Source organism: Rhipicephalus sanguineus, chromosome 2, assembly GCF_013339695.2.
Source record: "Rhipicephalus sanguineus isolate Rsan-2018 chromosome 2, BIME_Rsan_1.4, whole genome shotgun sequence".
Classification (NCBI taxonomy): domain Eukaryota; kingdom Metazoa; phylum Arthropoda; class Arachnida; order Ixodida; family Ixodidae; genus Rhipicephalus; species Rhipicephalus sanguineus.
The window spans coordinates 216,571,165-216,586,871 of NC_051177.1; the positions used below are offsets into that span (position 1 = coordinate 216,571,165).

The 15,707-nt window shown below is 44.1% G+C and overlaps 1 long non-coding RNA gene across 1 annotated transcript; it reads right to left on the reverse strand.

The window, feature by feature from the left end:
* Window positions 1-824: 824 nt before the first annotated feature.
* Window positions 825-6,705, reverse strand: LOC119384084 (uncharacterized). The gene is made up of 3 exons (XR_005181848.2): window positions 6,682-6,705; window positions 3,471-3,651; window positions 825-1,515 (listed from the first exon to the last, which is right to left on the reverse strand). It is a non-coding gene; the product is annotated as an uncharacterized LOC119384084 (long non-coding RNA).
* Window positions 6,706-15,707: the final 9,002 nt, after the last annotated feature.

A 15,707-nucleotide genomic window follows, 5' to 3' on the forward strand; every position in this document is an offset into this window, starting at 1 on the left:
AGAAATACTCCCCAAATACTCGATTTTTTCTTAGAGTGTGTACTCGCAGAACAGGTGAACTGTCACAGTGAGCTTGAGCAGCCACTAAATGCATCGTACCAGTGATGATGTCACAAGGTGTTGCTAACTCAGGCACTCGTGCTTAGTTTGAAACCATATTAAAATGTGTCCAAGGCTATGTCCAATACATGGTCAAAGGTACCTATGTATGTGCAAGAATGGGACCTTTAAGTGGCACAATCAATCAGTGCACTGATCTTGTTGGAAAAAAATGTATTTCCTTGCTTCAGCATTCTTCAAAACACAAAAGCGGCTGGCTGCCAACATCTGCAACCACACCGCTGTGGGGCATCCATTGTTCTCCAATGAAACCCTATTATGCTACTACATATGGGCATTGTCACTGAACGGTCACATGCATAAAAATTAATGTTAAAAATTTGCTAAAAACTCCGGATAACAAGCTGCTGCCCAAAGTCAACATGCACTATGTGCCCACGCATACTGCTGTTGTCAAAGTTGACGTAAAACATGGTTTTATTTCACAGCCTTGGGAAATAGTTTTAACGCAATAGTATTAAAGAGCTTGTATTGCAGAAATTCTGGCGTCAGCATCGTTGGTGGTGACCGAAAAATCAGCGTTGTCCGTGTGCGAAAATTCGAGATAGATGCAATTAAATAAATAATAAAAAAATCTTCGGTCCAAATGAGGATCGAACCCAGGCCTTCTGTGCGGCAAGCAGGTGTCCTATCACGGAGCCACGTCAGTGCTTGAAACTGCTTCGTAAAAAATGCTACAGAAATGTCAAGTAGTTGGAGTCTCCTTAACGCATGTAATATTGCGTGACAGAATCATAGAATCGCACCTGGTGTCAAAACATGAGAATGGTGCAATGGTGGTCTAAAACTTCCCACCCATTACAAAGTGTGCAGTTGTGCAGGTGTGTGTGGCACCTTACGCACACCTCCATATGTACACAGTGGGTACTTTGCTGATTTGCAAAAGGAAGAATTATGGCGTAGTGGGCACTTCGCAACTGTACTTGCAAAGTAGGCATTCTAGCATAGTTTGAAACGGCCAATGTTACCCGCACAGACAATCCTTTCCTTGCGGCACGGTTGAAGGCAATGCGCACGGGCCTCGATTACGCTATCGCGTTCTCTTGAAGGCATAACTCAAGCATCCTCCAAGTTTTTTAGAATGCTTATTCTGGTTATGGCTTTAAATTGTAAGTTCTTAATTGGTCTTGGGCACCTTGGTTCAGTAAGTATGCTCGGTCAATATGAATTTTAGAGCCTGGACATGCACTTTGAATGATGTCTTCAAATAAAAATAAAACAAAGCAAATTTTCTACATTGTAATCTTTATTGGCATTTCAGGAGCAACACAGTAGGATGACCAAAGGATGTACCACTTCACGACGGAAATTGTATGTTCAAGAATTGTTTCAAAATGTACAGCAAGGAAGATACTGGGATTCTTGTCGCACCATCAGCTGTTCAATATCTGCAAGCTGGAAAGGTGAACAGACACTTTCATGTAAAAATGACCATGCACGCGCTCTGGTGCAAGCTTGTTCAGCTGTGGTAGATAGAACAGTACACAACCTTACTCTTCATGTGCCAGCCACAGAAATGAGGACCATCATCAGATCCACCAGTGAAAGCAATTTTTCTAGCAGCCTGCATATCAACAGTCTCCTCATTTTACTCGATCATCATTGCTTATTCCTCTACTGTTTATGTGTGCGTTTACATGTTAGTCAATCATCACTGTCTAAACAGATCGTAATACTATGGTGACTTAGCACTTAAAAAAAGAAAGAGTTCGGAGGAGAACAAGCTAGAGAAAGAGAAGCGCTCTCATTGCTTGTTCCCCTCCCGATTCCTTTTTTTTTATTATGTAAATCACGATTGTATTGTGGTTTGTTTAAGCAGTACAAAGTGACTAGCCCACCAACAAGTGTCACTCAATTATGTCATGCCCCTTGGTAGCTTGGAAGATAAGGTGTCATGCTGCTAAGCTTGAGGTTGCAACAACACCCGTGCACTTCGATTTAGGTGCACGTTGACGAACCATGTGGTCCATGTGATGCCATATTGTCAAAATTAATTTGGAGTTCCCAAATACGATGCACATGATGATCATCAGTTTTGGCGATTACACTTGAACCCCTTTGTAAAAGACACCACCGTGCCCAACATCAAAATAGGGGTTGATCAGAAAATGAGAACATTGTACCCTGCTTATAAGAGACACCTTATATGAGAAATAACTATTCCCAGGTGTGTGTTTCTTATAAAGGGGTTCAGCTGTGTAAGGAATGCCCATCTATTCAAGTGTGTGATCACATGAAAGCAAGAACCCTCATGCTGCACATGGCATGGATCATATGTGGCATTTTCTTTCTAAAAAAGGCAAGTCCACAGCAGAACTGAGAAAAATGCAGTTGTTTGCTACTGATTGTATGGTTGAGCCTACTCTTAACAATTTCCAGTCAGTGCATTAATGTCACCAAGTACTCCAAAGCTACATTGCAATTAATATCTAAATAGCCGGTATCCAGGAGTAGAATTTGGATTTGGCTGTTATACATGCGTCAGCAGTAATTACAGATATGTCACACCAGGAGCATGACACTGCGCCTTCGGAAGTGCGTGGAATTTCTTTCTGAAGCTTCTTGTCGTGATTGCGAACATGTGAGCACATTAAAATCTTTTTTTTAAGCAAGTTGGGAAGTTGCTTTCCATGGAATGTTGCTTTTAAATGGTTTTTGTGTGGTACTGTTTCGATCGCTTCTAGAAATAAATCAATACCCAATTGCTTAATTTTGCTGTCTTGCATTTCAAATGTACCATCTTGGAGTGAAAGCACGATACCAAACCAACTAGGTCACACTAAAGACCTTCCATCGCGTTTGCTGCCGTTTTTTTAAATAGCACTATCCATTGTTTCGTTGCCGCCGCCCATTTCTGGTTTCGGAGCTCCCGGAAGGAAGTTCTTGAGCCACTTCTTTCTGCTTTTTCCTTCCATCTTGTTTCTGCACGCGAATGTGCACACGCGAGAAAGCAAATACAATTTCCTTCTCAGTTTCGCAAGTGTTGTTTTGTGGTTCGTCTCAGAACTGCGTGCCGCCTAGTGAGTTTTTGCTCGGTGTTTCTGCGTTGCGAGGGCATGGGCGGGCATGGGGTGGGTGTACCAACCAGAAAAGCAGCAGAAACATAATGGCAGCACTTCGGCTTCCGCTGGGTGGGGTACCGATGTAAAGGGAGAGGGGGAGGATGAGTTGGCACTACATAACCTAGCCGGCGGAAAGCGCATGCAGGGGCTTTAGGTCACACCTGTAGATGCGAAACGATTGATAATTGTGACTGGATGTAATAATTACCTTCTTATTAACTCCAATAAAACTAAAGCAACATTTTTCAGAGCAAAAAATCAAGCTATTTCTGTCAGAGCCACACTTACCTTAGGAGGGAATGCCATAGAAATTACTAACACAGAATGCTTGGAGTCTACTTTAATGAATTCATGCTATGGGATAGTCACAAAGAACATCTTCAAAGTAAGCTTGCACGTGTAGTTGGCGTTTTGAAAAAATTCCAGCATCTATTGCCAGAAAAAGGCAAAGCTTACGTTGTACCGAGCCCTGTTTGAATCACAGTTAAAATACTGCATATTGGTATGGGGAAGTTCAACAAAAACAAATATTAGTAAACTAATTTCAATGCAGAAAAATGCGCTTAGAGCGATTGCTGACGTGCCTTACAGAATGCACTCTGAACCACTGTTTACCACCTATCATATCATGCACTTAAAGGGGTACTGACACGAATATTTTCAGTTGTCGTTTTTTTGGTGTCAAATGAAGGGTCAAGCCCTCAAGAGCCTAGAAAAGGTGGTGCTAAGCGCGAGTGCGCCCTGAAAAAGTAATTACAGTATGTTTTTAAAAGCTAGTTTCAGTTCGTACTGTACCCTGACGTCACAACACAGTATGAGCTTCTTGTCACATGCTTGCACAATATATAGTGACGTTTCCACGGTCGCTCCGCACCATGGCTCCATTGGTGACGCACAAGTGGCCATCTTGGAAGTTTTGGTACCTAACGTCATCACAACTAGCCAGACTGCTGCGTGAAGTCACCGGAATTTGTACTGTAGCCTGATGTCAAGCTAATGTCGATGTCAGTAGGTGCGCCATGGAAAAATGAATTTTAATATCAAATTAAAATACCTTATCGGCATTTGCTGAGCTTCACACTTGCTCAGAGCCATCTATGCATACAGGAGATTTGTATAGCAGAGTAAGTTCGCCTTCGAGAAAAGGTGTCAGTACCCCTTTAACCAACATGTACTATTGCGCGGCCGAGTGCTCTGCAAGCTTGTACAGCGGCGCCGATCACAGCGTACTTTCGAGTTATCGGGAGGGAGTTTGGCTGCTCGTGCGAGCACGCATCGCCCCCACCCTTGGTTGCTTTCACCCTCGAAGTTATCATTTTCGAAGCTGATATCACCTCAGGGCAAAACAAGGGCGAGGATGAAAGCAAGTGGAGGGGATGCGCGCTCGCCGGGACAGCCAAACTCTCTCCTGATAACTCGAACATATGCCATAATCGGCGCCACTGTACAACCTTGCAGAGCATTCGGCCATGTGCTCGCGTGATGTAGCTCATACTGAGTTCAATAGTACCATCATCGTCTTTTACAGCTCTACAAATCACAGATTGAACACGGCATATTGTTCTTATGTGAAGTCGCTAACCTCCACACCAACATTCTTTACTACCTTACAAGGCACCACGAGTACTGGTCTGTGCCTCACCCATGTACTAACTACGGCTTTCAAGCCCTGCCTTCTTTGCTTAACAAGTTTGTATTTTCTCACACCTCGATACGCGAACATTCCTTTAACTCTCTTCGAAACTTATTCCGTTAATGTGTGCATTTACCCACCACCTTAATTATATTTTGTGTACGCAACTTTATTTGAATATATCTGGAGATATAATGTATTTGTAGTATTACGCATTTTATTGTGCACCGTGTTTTTTCTGCTATAACATTAGCCTGTGCTATTTCTGTTTTCGTGCATACCGCAGTACTGATGTTTACAGGGGAAAGCGAACGTCAAGCCGCGACTGTGCGGCTTTCTTTCCCTCCTCCTCAGTCATGTATTTTTTTGTATGCATGTCTGAAATAAAGACTCAGACTGTGATTATGAGGGCTCCGGAGATGTTGATCATCTGGTGTTCTTTAACGTGCGTCCTGCCACGGCAGCCTAGTGGTTATGGTGTTCGACTGCGGACCTGAGGGTCGCAGGATGGAATCCTGGTTGCGGCGGCCACATTTCAATGAAGGCGAAATGCTAGAGGCCTGTGTACTTAGATTAGGTGCACGTTAAAGAACATCAGGTGGTCAAAATTTCTGGATCTCTTAATTACGACATCCCTTATAATCATATTGTGGTTTTGGGACGTAAAACCCCAACAATTATTATAGTGTTGTTTAATGTGCACCTAAATCTAAGTACACAGGTCTCTCACATTTTTTATTCATCAAAATGTGGCCGTCACGGCCAATTCGACCCTGCAACCTCTGAGTCCGCTGTTGAGCACCATGACCACTAGACTATCATGATAGGTTGTATACATAACTGCACATTTGTGCATATGTTGATCAATGTATATACCATGGTAATCACCCAGTACCTTCAGTGCCAGGCCAATAAACCAGGCTAACATCTCCAAGACCATAGAAAATCCCTATTTTTCTATATAACTTATAAAAGAAATAATAGAACAGATAGACGGTTCTGCACAAATGCATTTTTGCCTGGTCCTTGTGATTACAGGTTGTCTAAAGGCTCTAAATATTCGCTTGGCGGACAATTTCATTCGTGAAAACAATCTGATTGGTTTCCATTGTGGTGTCACTGTGAATAAATGAGTAAAGGCCACCCTATTTCGCGGCGTTTTTAGTTGTGCACGCGTACGTGCTAATTTATGCACCGGTAAAAATAAAGCAAATTAAATGTACGTCTGTGTTTTTCAAACCACCGCGTTCATGTCCGCTCGAGATCGCCGGCTACAGCTGCTGTCCGCATGGTCGTAACTGCGCACTCGTGCTGAGCAAACAAAAGTTGGTCTCTGTCATGGGTGCACCGAGAAGAATACAGCAATGGTTGACGCCAGTACAGTAGCGACAGCAGCCGGTGGGACGCCGAGAGGTCTCTGCAGTGGCACGATTCTCAATGGCTTCTTGCGGTGCAGAACACATGTCAACGCCATGTTTAGGCAGTTTATGCTATCACGGGCCCATCTGATGGCGGGTCATTAAGCCAGAAGCTGTGCTCTTCTTGCACGAACCGAGCAATATGCTATGCGCTGTGCAACTGACGATGAGGACGAACGAATGCGATCAGAATCCAGCGAAAAGTGAACATAGAGACAACGAACGACAGGAAGCTGCGCTAGTTCGTATGAATCGATCGCGAAATGAGGAAATTCGTCGAACGAGAACAGTAAAGACGACGCGTCGTCTGGTTCTCTCAGGTCCGTGTTTGCGCAGCTCACGTGCCATTCCCACATGCGAGGACAGCGGTAGCCGTGAAAGCAAAACATATTCGCCTTTCTACGCGGGCCGCGTAAGACCGTGCAGGATGCTGTGGCGTTTTGCTTACCTTTGATGACCAGTAGGCAAATTGTCGTAGACCAAATATCGATGCTTGACTTTCCTGATGATGCTAAATATCATCACCACCCATATATATCCATATATTTTTCACAATGTCATGAACAACAGCGTCAAGCTTGGAAGTTGAAAGCATGCGGAGTTCAAAAATGTAAACAGGAAGCCGCCATGCACTTGCCGCAGGAAGCAGGTGGCGCTACGCACAGGAAACCGAAACCGAAATCGGGATTTTTGAACGCTTTTGATCGGTTCGTTAGCGGAGGCCAACCATAAATTCCTAAAAAAGAGGACTTTTTCTCCATGGGGACAAAATTATTACTGTGTAAAATGCTCCTTGGCCATTTGGCTGAAATCAAGGCGTGGAACAGAGAGAACTTGGTCTAACTTTTTCACCCTTGCTCAGGCCTCGAAATATTTTGATCTGCAGAAACCGGCCGTTGAAAAAGAGGGAAAATGTCGTTGAAATATGCGACGTCATGCTCAATGGCAGTTGGCATTTCGGCGCGAAGTTCAAAAATTCGATCTCGAACCTCTTTTTCTTTTTCATTAATCCACTTGTCGCCGCAAAAGCAAAAAGAAAAAAATACGACTCACTAAAAAATCCGTTTACGCGCTTGTGAAAGATTATGACAATAAAAACATTACGAGCTACCACGCTACAAAAATAGGCATAACTTACTGTAAACCACAAATATTGCTTAAAATGTACTGATGGGCTAGTTGGTGAGCCATGATTCTCGAATAGGCAGCGCAAAGGCAACGAACACGGACACAAAAAAAGACGCAAACACAGGCGCTGTACTGCAACTGGTGATTTATTGTCGAAAGACCCGGCTTATGTATGTGAACCCGCGCATGCGCCCTCACAGCAGTGGATACGATGATGACCGAGGAAACCGCACAAATCAAGGCACAACAAAAAAATCAACAGAAAAAAACAACAAAAAACAAAAAAACAAAAAAAAAACAAAAAAAACAAAAAAACACGTGGTTCTGATAAAAAAAAAAAAAAAATTGCCACACAGTATGTGGTTACATACAAAGATATCGGCGCGCTTTTTCAGAGAACGCAACCGAGGGGCAACTGATACACTTATCTTTCCATTTGTCAATTTCCATGGCCTCGATTACCTCTCTGGTTTCCTTCTTACGTTCCTTGCGCACAATCTCCGTACCTGTTAAAGTGGGAGCACAGCCACAATCCCTACAATGGAAGGCCAAATGCCCAGAATCTTTTGCTGCAAAGTGGCGGTTGTGTTCCGTTAGCCGTGTGTTTATGCACCTGCCCGTCTGACCAATGTACACCTTGTTACAGGTCAGAGGGATCTTGTAGATCACCTCTTCTGTGCATGCGACGTAGGGGTTGCGGTGCTTGATTTCACACGATTGCGTGTGCGTCTTAGCGTCATTGACCTTTTTGCACAGGCCCGACAATCGCACTGGTGCCGAGAACACAACGTCGACACCGGCTTTCCGGCCTATCTTTCGCAGATTGTGCGAAATGGTGTGCACATAAGGTATCACCACCGTACGCCGGTGGTTCCTGCTTGCGGCAGCACCTGTTTTCTTTTTTCGCAAGCCTTCTGCGACCGAAACCAAGAGGTTCGTCGGGTACCCAGAGCGCCTAAGGCGGCTCACCTGGTTAGTGAAGCTGGCATCACCTTTGTGCGGACGGCTATATTAGGTTTTTAGACCTTGGTGTATACGTTTCGCCTGATCACACATGTTGGGCTTACGAACCAAGGGGCAACAAACCCGTCCTCCCTTACCAATCCGCGCACTCCAAACTTGTAAAGAGAGCAATTGCCAGATCATGCTTCCTTAGCGCCCTCCAGAAATCCTGTCCGCACAAAGGTGATGCCAGCTTCACTAACCAGGTGAGCCGCCTTAGGCGCTCTGGGTACCCGACGAACCTCTTGGTTTCGGTCGCAGAAGGCTTGCGAAAAAAGAAAACAGGTGCTGCCGCAAGCAGGAACCACCGGCGTACGGTGGTGATACCTTATGTGCACACCATTTCGCACAATCTGCGAAAGATAGGCCGGAAAGCCGGTGTCGACGTTGTGTTCTCGGCACCAGTGCGATTGTCGGGCCTGTGCAAAAAGGTCAATGACGCTAAGACGCACACGCAATCGTGTGAAATCAAGCACCGCAACCCCTACGTCGCATGCACAGAAGAGGTGATCTACAAGATCCCTCTGACCTGTAACAAGGTGTACATTGGTCAGACGGGCAGGTGCATAAACACACGGCTAACGGAACACAACCGCCACTTTGCAGCAAAAGATTCTGGGCATTTGGCCTTCCATTGTAGGGATTGTGGCTGTGCTCCCACTTTAACAGGTACGGAGATTGTGCGCAAGGAACGTAAGAAGGAAACCAGAGAGGTAATCGAGGCCATGGAAATTGACAAATGGAAAGATAAGTGTATCAGTTGCCCCTCGGTTGCGTTCTCTGAAAAAGCGCGCCGATATCTTTGTATGTAACCACATACTGTGTGGCAATTTTTTTTTTTTTTTATCAGAACCACGTGTTTTTTTGTTTTTTTGTTTTTTGTTGTTTTTTTCTGTTGATTTTTTGTTGTGCCTTGATTTGTGCGGTTTCCTCGGTCATCATCGTATCCACTGCTGTGAGGGCGCATGCGCGGGTTCACATACATAAGCCGGGTCTTTCGACAATAAATCACCAGTTGCAGTACAGCGCCTGTGTTTGCGTCTTTTTTTGTGTCCGTGTTCGTTGCCTTTGCGCTGCCTATTCGAGAATCACAAATATTGGCCCTCAATGTCACGACCGTACCCAGGAATTTTTTTTTTTTGGGGGGGGGGGGGGGTGTTTGTGTGTAGAACGGCTAACTTTAACAAGTGGTGGTACCCCTCAACACCCCCTTAGTTACAGCCCTGCTCAATGTATTATGGAGAACACAAACACAATGCTGGTGTTAAGTGATCAACTGGTTACTTTAATTAAATTAAATTAGATTTTAAATTAGTAGTTGCACCGCGCGAAAGCAAAATTATATCACAGAGACATAATGTTTCACTTATGAAGAGTGCTTTATTTTTTACAATAAACATAGTTTACACAATTTAACTAAAATTGTTCGAAGGAACAACGCCCAGCCTTCAAGGACACTTACACAAGAGAACGTAATTGCACACAACCTGGGCGGCTTCGTATATGCACGTCTATGTGCTTCGCTGAGCATTGTTCTATGTTCCCAGCGTGCGTGTTCATGCAATTCCTTCTTGTGTATGCATCCTTCAAGGCTGGATGTCGACGTTATTTTCAACAATGTACGAATAGTCCCAGCATCGACCTCTTCAATAAAATAATCATTCCGTTTACCGTGAGACATAATAATGTAAATGCACTCATACATAAGAGAATATCATTTGACACCTGAAGAACTAAAGAAAGCATGACAAGATCGTTAGTGCTTGTATGATTATACAGTGACAAAGAAACATTACTGAAATCATGTCCCTCCAAGAAAGACCAGCATATACATCATAAAAACGGTAATCTTTCTATGAAAAAAAAAAAAAAATCGCAGCTTGCACAAAGTCGCGCAAGGTTGGGTTACAGCAGAGCTGGTGGGCACCTGCTGGTCCTGGCTTGGCTAGGCTTTTACCCTTTCACCTGTCTCTTTCCCACCCCTTGCCATACTATATTGTACATCACTATGCTTGCTCTCCTTTTCCTTTTTGTCTGTTTATTTTTATGTATTTCTTTCTCTAGTTCTCACATCCTCTTTCTTTCTATCTCCTTCTCACTCTACTTATTATTCTTTTTTTTCTTTGATTCTCTTTCAACGTTTCTTCCCTTTGTTTCCATTTGTCTTTCTTTCTATGCTATGCTTTCTATCCTCCTCCTTTCCATCTTCCTCAGCCTCAATTCCTTTCTCATCCCTTTGCTACACTATACTATACAAGCCTATGCTATGCTCTGCTAGAGTGCCTGGATAGCCGAGTGGTTATAAAGCTCGCCTTCGAATCGTGGGTACGGGGGTTCAAATCTCGCCTCGCCGAGAATTTCTCTCTACTTGTTCTCTCACCCATCGGAGTTGTTGCATCCCACGCCGGACAAATCGGCACACATATTCTGGGAGCAAAGCAGAAGAGGACAAAGAGAGCACATGCCAGTTCGTGATGTCGATAATTTTATATCTATGGCACACAACAAACCTCAAGCATCACAGCTCTGCTGTAAAAGTTGCAAATGGAGGGTCATTTCAAGGCCTCAAATTCGAAGCATAGCATCTGTAGCAGCAACATATTTACAGAACATTCATCGTACTTTAGTACTTGCTATAAACACTACAGAAACTGACAGCATGATGGCACAGCAAAGAAGAGACAATCACCCTGGCACCAATTGTGTGTTGCTGCTGCCCCAAGCTGAGATTTACAGAAGAATACAAATACCATCATAATGATGTTTGTCAACTAAAAAACAGCTGCAGTCCTTTCTTTCCAAGTCTACTTGCAGCAAGGTTAATAATGTTTAACCGTTGTGTTTGCCTGTGCTTTCCATTGTAGTTTCTTTTTTGCCTCGTCCCTTGAAGTCAAGTTCATGCTTTCATAACCCTTGCAGGCAGGAATGAGCAGGAAATAAGCATAAAGCACACACTGTAGAAAAGGCAAACAATAAGACCCTTGCACGAAGACGGGTGTCGTATGCAATACAGAAAGGAGATCTTGTTCTGCAAAAGCTTTTTTTTCTTTAAGATTGTTTTGTGTGCATAGGAAGGAAACATTTGAGGATGTAGATGCGGTCACTGACCAAGTCAAGGTGAAGAACACGGACGTTTCGGGTGATTTGCGGGTGACAAAACACTCAACCAGATCAATTGTTCAGCACTAAGTTTATGGCTGGTCCGTCTGGTCTATTCTGCGCTGCGTTGTTTTCTTGGCTGTTCTAGAGGTATGATGACAGCTTACCACTCTCCCAAAGAATACACAGTACTACTTTAAATTATTTACAGGTCTTATGGCGAACCCTTACAGCTCTTGTTCCCTCTGCATACTTTTATTTTCCTTTGACTTTTCACGTCTTTTTATGCTATTTCTAACTGATGCCAATGTGCATTTCCCTTTCACACTCGGGAAGTGAGCATACACACTTTGGTCTCTGAAACACAAATAAAATATGCAGAAGTTCAGGGGAAGGTGGATGCTTGAAGAGATGAAAAATTCGTGAACACAAAATGTTGCCGGTGCCGATGTTTCAGCATGCGGACTTGTCTTCTTCAAGGCTCTTAGAACCAGAACAGTTAGAAACAGAACTTTTGCAATCTATGGCAAAACCTTGCACCTATTTACATTATATAGATGACATATTTATTATATGGGAACATGGCATAAGCACACTAAACACATTCATTGACCATTTTAACAAGTTTCACCCTAGTACTCAATTTACCATGCATCATTGTTCTAGCGAAATTAACTTCCTAGACATCAATGTATCCATTGAAAGAGGAAAAAGATGGCGCTCTGCAGAAAACCAAGATAGCCAAGATTACGCTAGTCATCACCCGCGACACTGCAAACAAGGGATATTTGCAGGATAGGCAAAGCGTATAAGAAAGATTTGTGGTGACAACGGTGACTATGTTTACCACTACAGCAATATAAAGGAAGCATTAGCTGAAAGAAATTACCCGCAAAGCGCCCTAAACAAGGTCTACAACAAAGTGTGTCAACTACATAGAAAATCAGCACTTGCTATAAGAGCCCCTAAAACACAGCCCAACCACCCGCTAGCATATATAACAAAATACTCAAATGCACTCCTAAACGTAAACAATATCCTGCGCAAGTATTATCCGACATTAGCTAGCAATGAGTGAAAGAGTTTCCCAGAGTACCAAAGGTTGTGTATCGCCGTAATAGAAACTTAAGGGACATGTTAGTGCATGTAGAAGTAAACCCTCATTCTACTGCCAACATAATACCTTGTCCTCTTCCAAGATGTAAGACTTGCAAACGCCTTCAAAATGAAGTTATAGTTAAAAGCACCAGAAGTGATTATGTCCATCATACTGCTACGTGATTATAATGGTGCAAGATGGGGGAAATACGGAACTATTAATTCGGCAAACATGTGCCCGGAAAATGAAAAGTGAAGGTGCAAGCAATTCACGCTGTCAGCAATTCACGATGGCAGTCGTCGGCCATCGAGTAATCTGATCAGTGGTAAGGCGCATCGACATTTATACATGTTGCAATGAAGGTTCCAGCCTTATCGTTGGTGGCTGCATTAGTTGCAGAATAAGCTGCACTGTTCGCATTGTGCACTCAAGATTTAACGTTCATCAAAAACGTGGTGGATCCGATGTGGACAATCTCGGCCACGGCTTTAGGCAGTGATCATTACCTATTAATTACACGATTCCCAGTTTACCCAAACTCCATAAAAGAAAAAGAATTTACTTGGACCGACTGGGATCTTTTTCGCAGAGGCCACTCCTCTTCTTCTATTTGCCCCGAGCTTGATGCATGGGTAGAGCAAATGAAGAAAGATGCTTCCAGCTAGCCGAAGGCCATCATCACAGACCTCCCAGTGAGAATAGACAGCAGACTAGCCCATCTCATTGAAGCTACACAATCCTAAGTAGCTCGATGGATGAGTCAGCGCCTGAATAGAAGTCTTTGTAAAAGGATATCCGAGATTAATAAACACATTCAGGAACACCGCAGCGTCCTTAACGAACAGTAATGGGATGAAGTTTACAACTGCATAGATGACCAGATGCGTGACGGCAAATTTTGGAACCTCCTCAACCAACTCCTTGGCAGCAACTGTAGCAAGTCCAACTAGAGGCATCGCCTGAGACGCATCCTAAACTTGGCCATTAAGGATGCCTCAGAAGAAGCCATCGTGGATAACCTCATCCACAGGTATCTTCCTACGGGACCTGTAGCGACACACCCGGATTATAAAGGCTCTCTCAACCCAAAGCTTGAGTCTGAATTCAGCACAGAAGAAATCAGAACAGCACTGCAGGACCTTGGGAGATCTGCCCCAGGTCCTGACGGCATTACAAACTCCTGCGCCATTTTGATGACCCCTCAATGAGGTACTTCACTGATACAATCCATGACAACTGGAATAATGGTAATATGCCTGTTGAACGGAAGACATCGCATACCACATTATTTCCGAAACGCGGCTAAACACCTAGTACAGACAACCCACACTCTATCTCACTAACGTCACGCCTTGGCAAAGCCATGGAGCATGTAACACTCCGCACAGTATGATCGGCATTAGAGCCAAGCTCTCAACACAAGGCACCACGATTGTAATAAAGCTACAAATCCTGTACAATAACACTTGCGGTATGAAAGCCATCTCCTGCCTTGATTTGGAGAAAGCCATTGACAAAACTGCACATTCATTCGTACTTGAAACGATATCGAACCTTAACCTGGGCACCAACTTCTATAACTATGTGAAATGCTTCCTATCAATTCTGAAAGCAGGGGACCTATCCTCCGAGGAGGTAGAACTAGGTGCATGCGGCACCCCAAGGTTCAGTCATTTCCATATCCCTGTTAGACATGGCTATGAATGGACTGGCCAGGGAGCTGGACAAAATAGACTGCATTGAGCATACCATATACGCAGATGACATCACCATCTGGGCGACCAGCAGTCGTGAGGGGGACATAGAACAGGCGTTGCAACTTGCAGCCAATACCATTGAGTCCTACCTCCTTCCCACCGGGCTCAGACGCTCGCCTGCTAAGTCTGAACTGTTCCTTTACCGCACTGTCAGGTGGGGTTGAAAGCACAGTGATTGGCAGGAATCCCATCAGAGCATTAACCTGCGTACCAGCTGTGGTGCAGAAATACCCAAGGTCAAGCATTTAGTCCTGTGTATGACATAGTAGTTCAAACTTCTACAGTCCACCGCTCTACCAACTGAGCTATCGACGGGACGGTCTGTGTATGACAATTGAGAAAAAATGGCACCAATAATGTAACTGTCAAGAAGCTGGTTAGCAAAACCAACAACGCCATACACCTGCTCAAAAGAGCTCCCAACAAACACAATGGAGTAAAGCAAGACAACCACATCCATCTGGCACACTCCTTCGTCCTTTTCTTGCAAGTAAACAAACACTCACCAAAGTTGCAACGAAAAAAAAAAAAAAAAACTCCTTCGTCTTCTGCCATTTCTTGTACATTGCTGCTATGCACAACTGGTATAGGAATAAAAGAGACAAACACAATGCACTCATTAGAAAAGCAGTCACAAGTGCCATTGGCATTCCCTGCAGCACCAGTACGGATCGGCTACTGCAGCTTGGTATCCACAACACCCCAGAAGAAATTGCCAGTATATTTTATGCTTCGTAATCCCTATTGTGTCATAATAAAAACTGACTGACTGATTGATTGATTGCAGAGGCACAGGAGCACTCTCAGATCACACGCCTATCCTCCACTGAGACGGGCAGACGTATCCTCAAGAAACTTGGCTACACAGAACAATCATACTATAGTGACTAAGTAGCAATTCCACCAAGTGTGAGAGAGCTTATAACGGCAATGCAAATGCCCAGAAATGTTCATCTGGAACACAATTACCCAAAACGCAGGGCCCAGGACGCCACTATCCTCAGGGATTACCGACACAACAGCAAAGCCTGTTTCATAGATGCCTCCTCGTATCGAAGCGGTCTCAAATTCATTGCAGTTGTTATTAACCACAAAGGTGAATGGACTAACTGTACCTCGGTTTACACCATGGACCGGCTCGTTGCCGAGCAGGTTGCGATTTCGCTCACTATAGTCACCGACAATGTGGAAGTGATTTTTATTGACTTTAGATCTGCAATCAGGTCCTTCACTAATCGCAGAATTGCCCCACAGGCCTTACGCATTCTCCAAAACAGAATTTAGTCATCGTACGCTCAGCTGGTTCCCGTTCACATTGGGCAGATCCCTGGCTGCCCCGTCAACTACGATGAATATGTTCACAGTACTGCGTGCACACTGATTGATCGC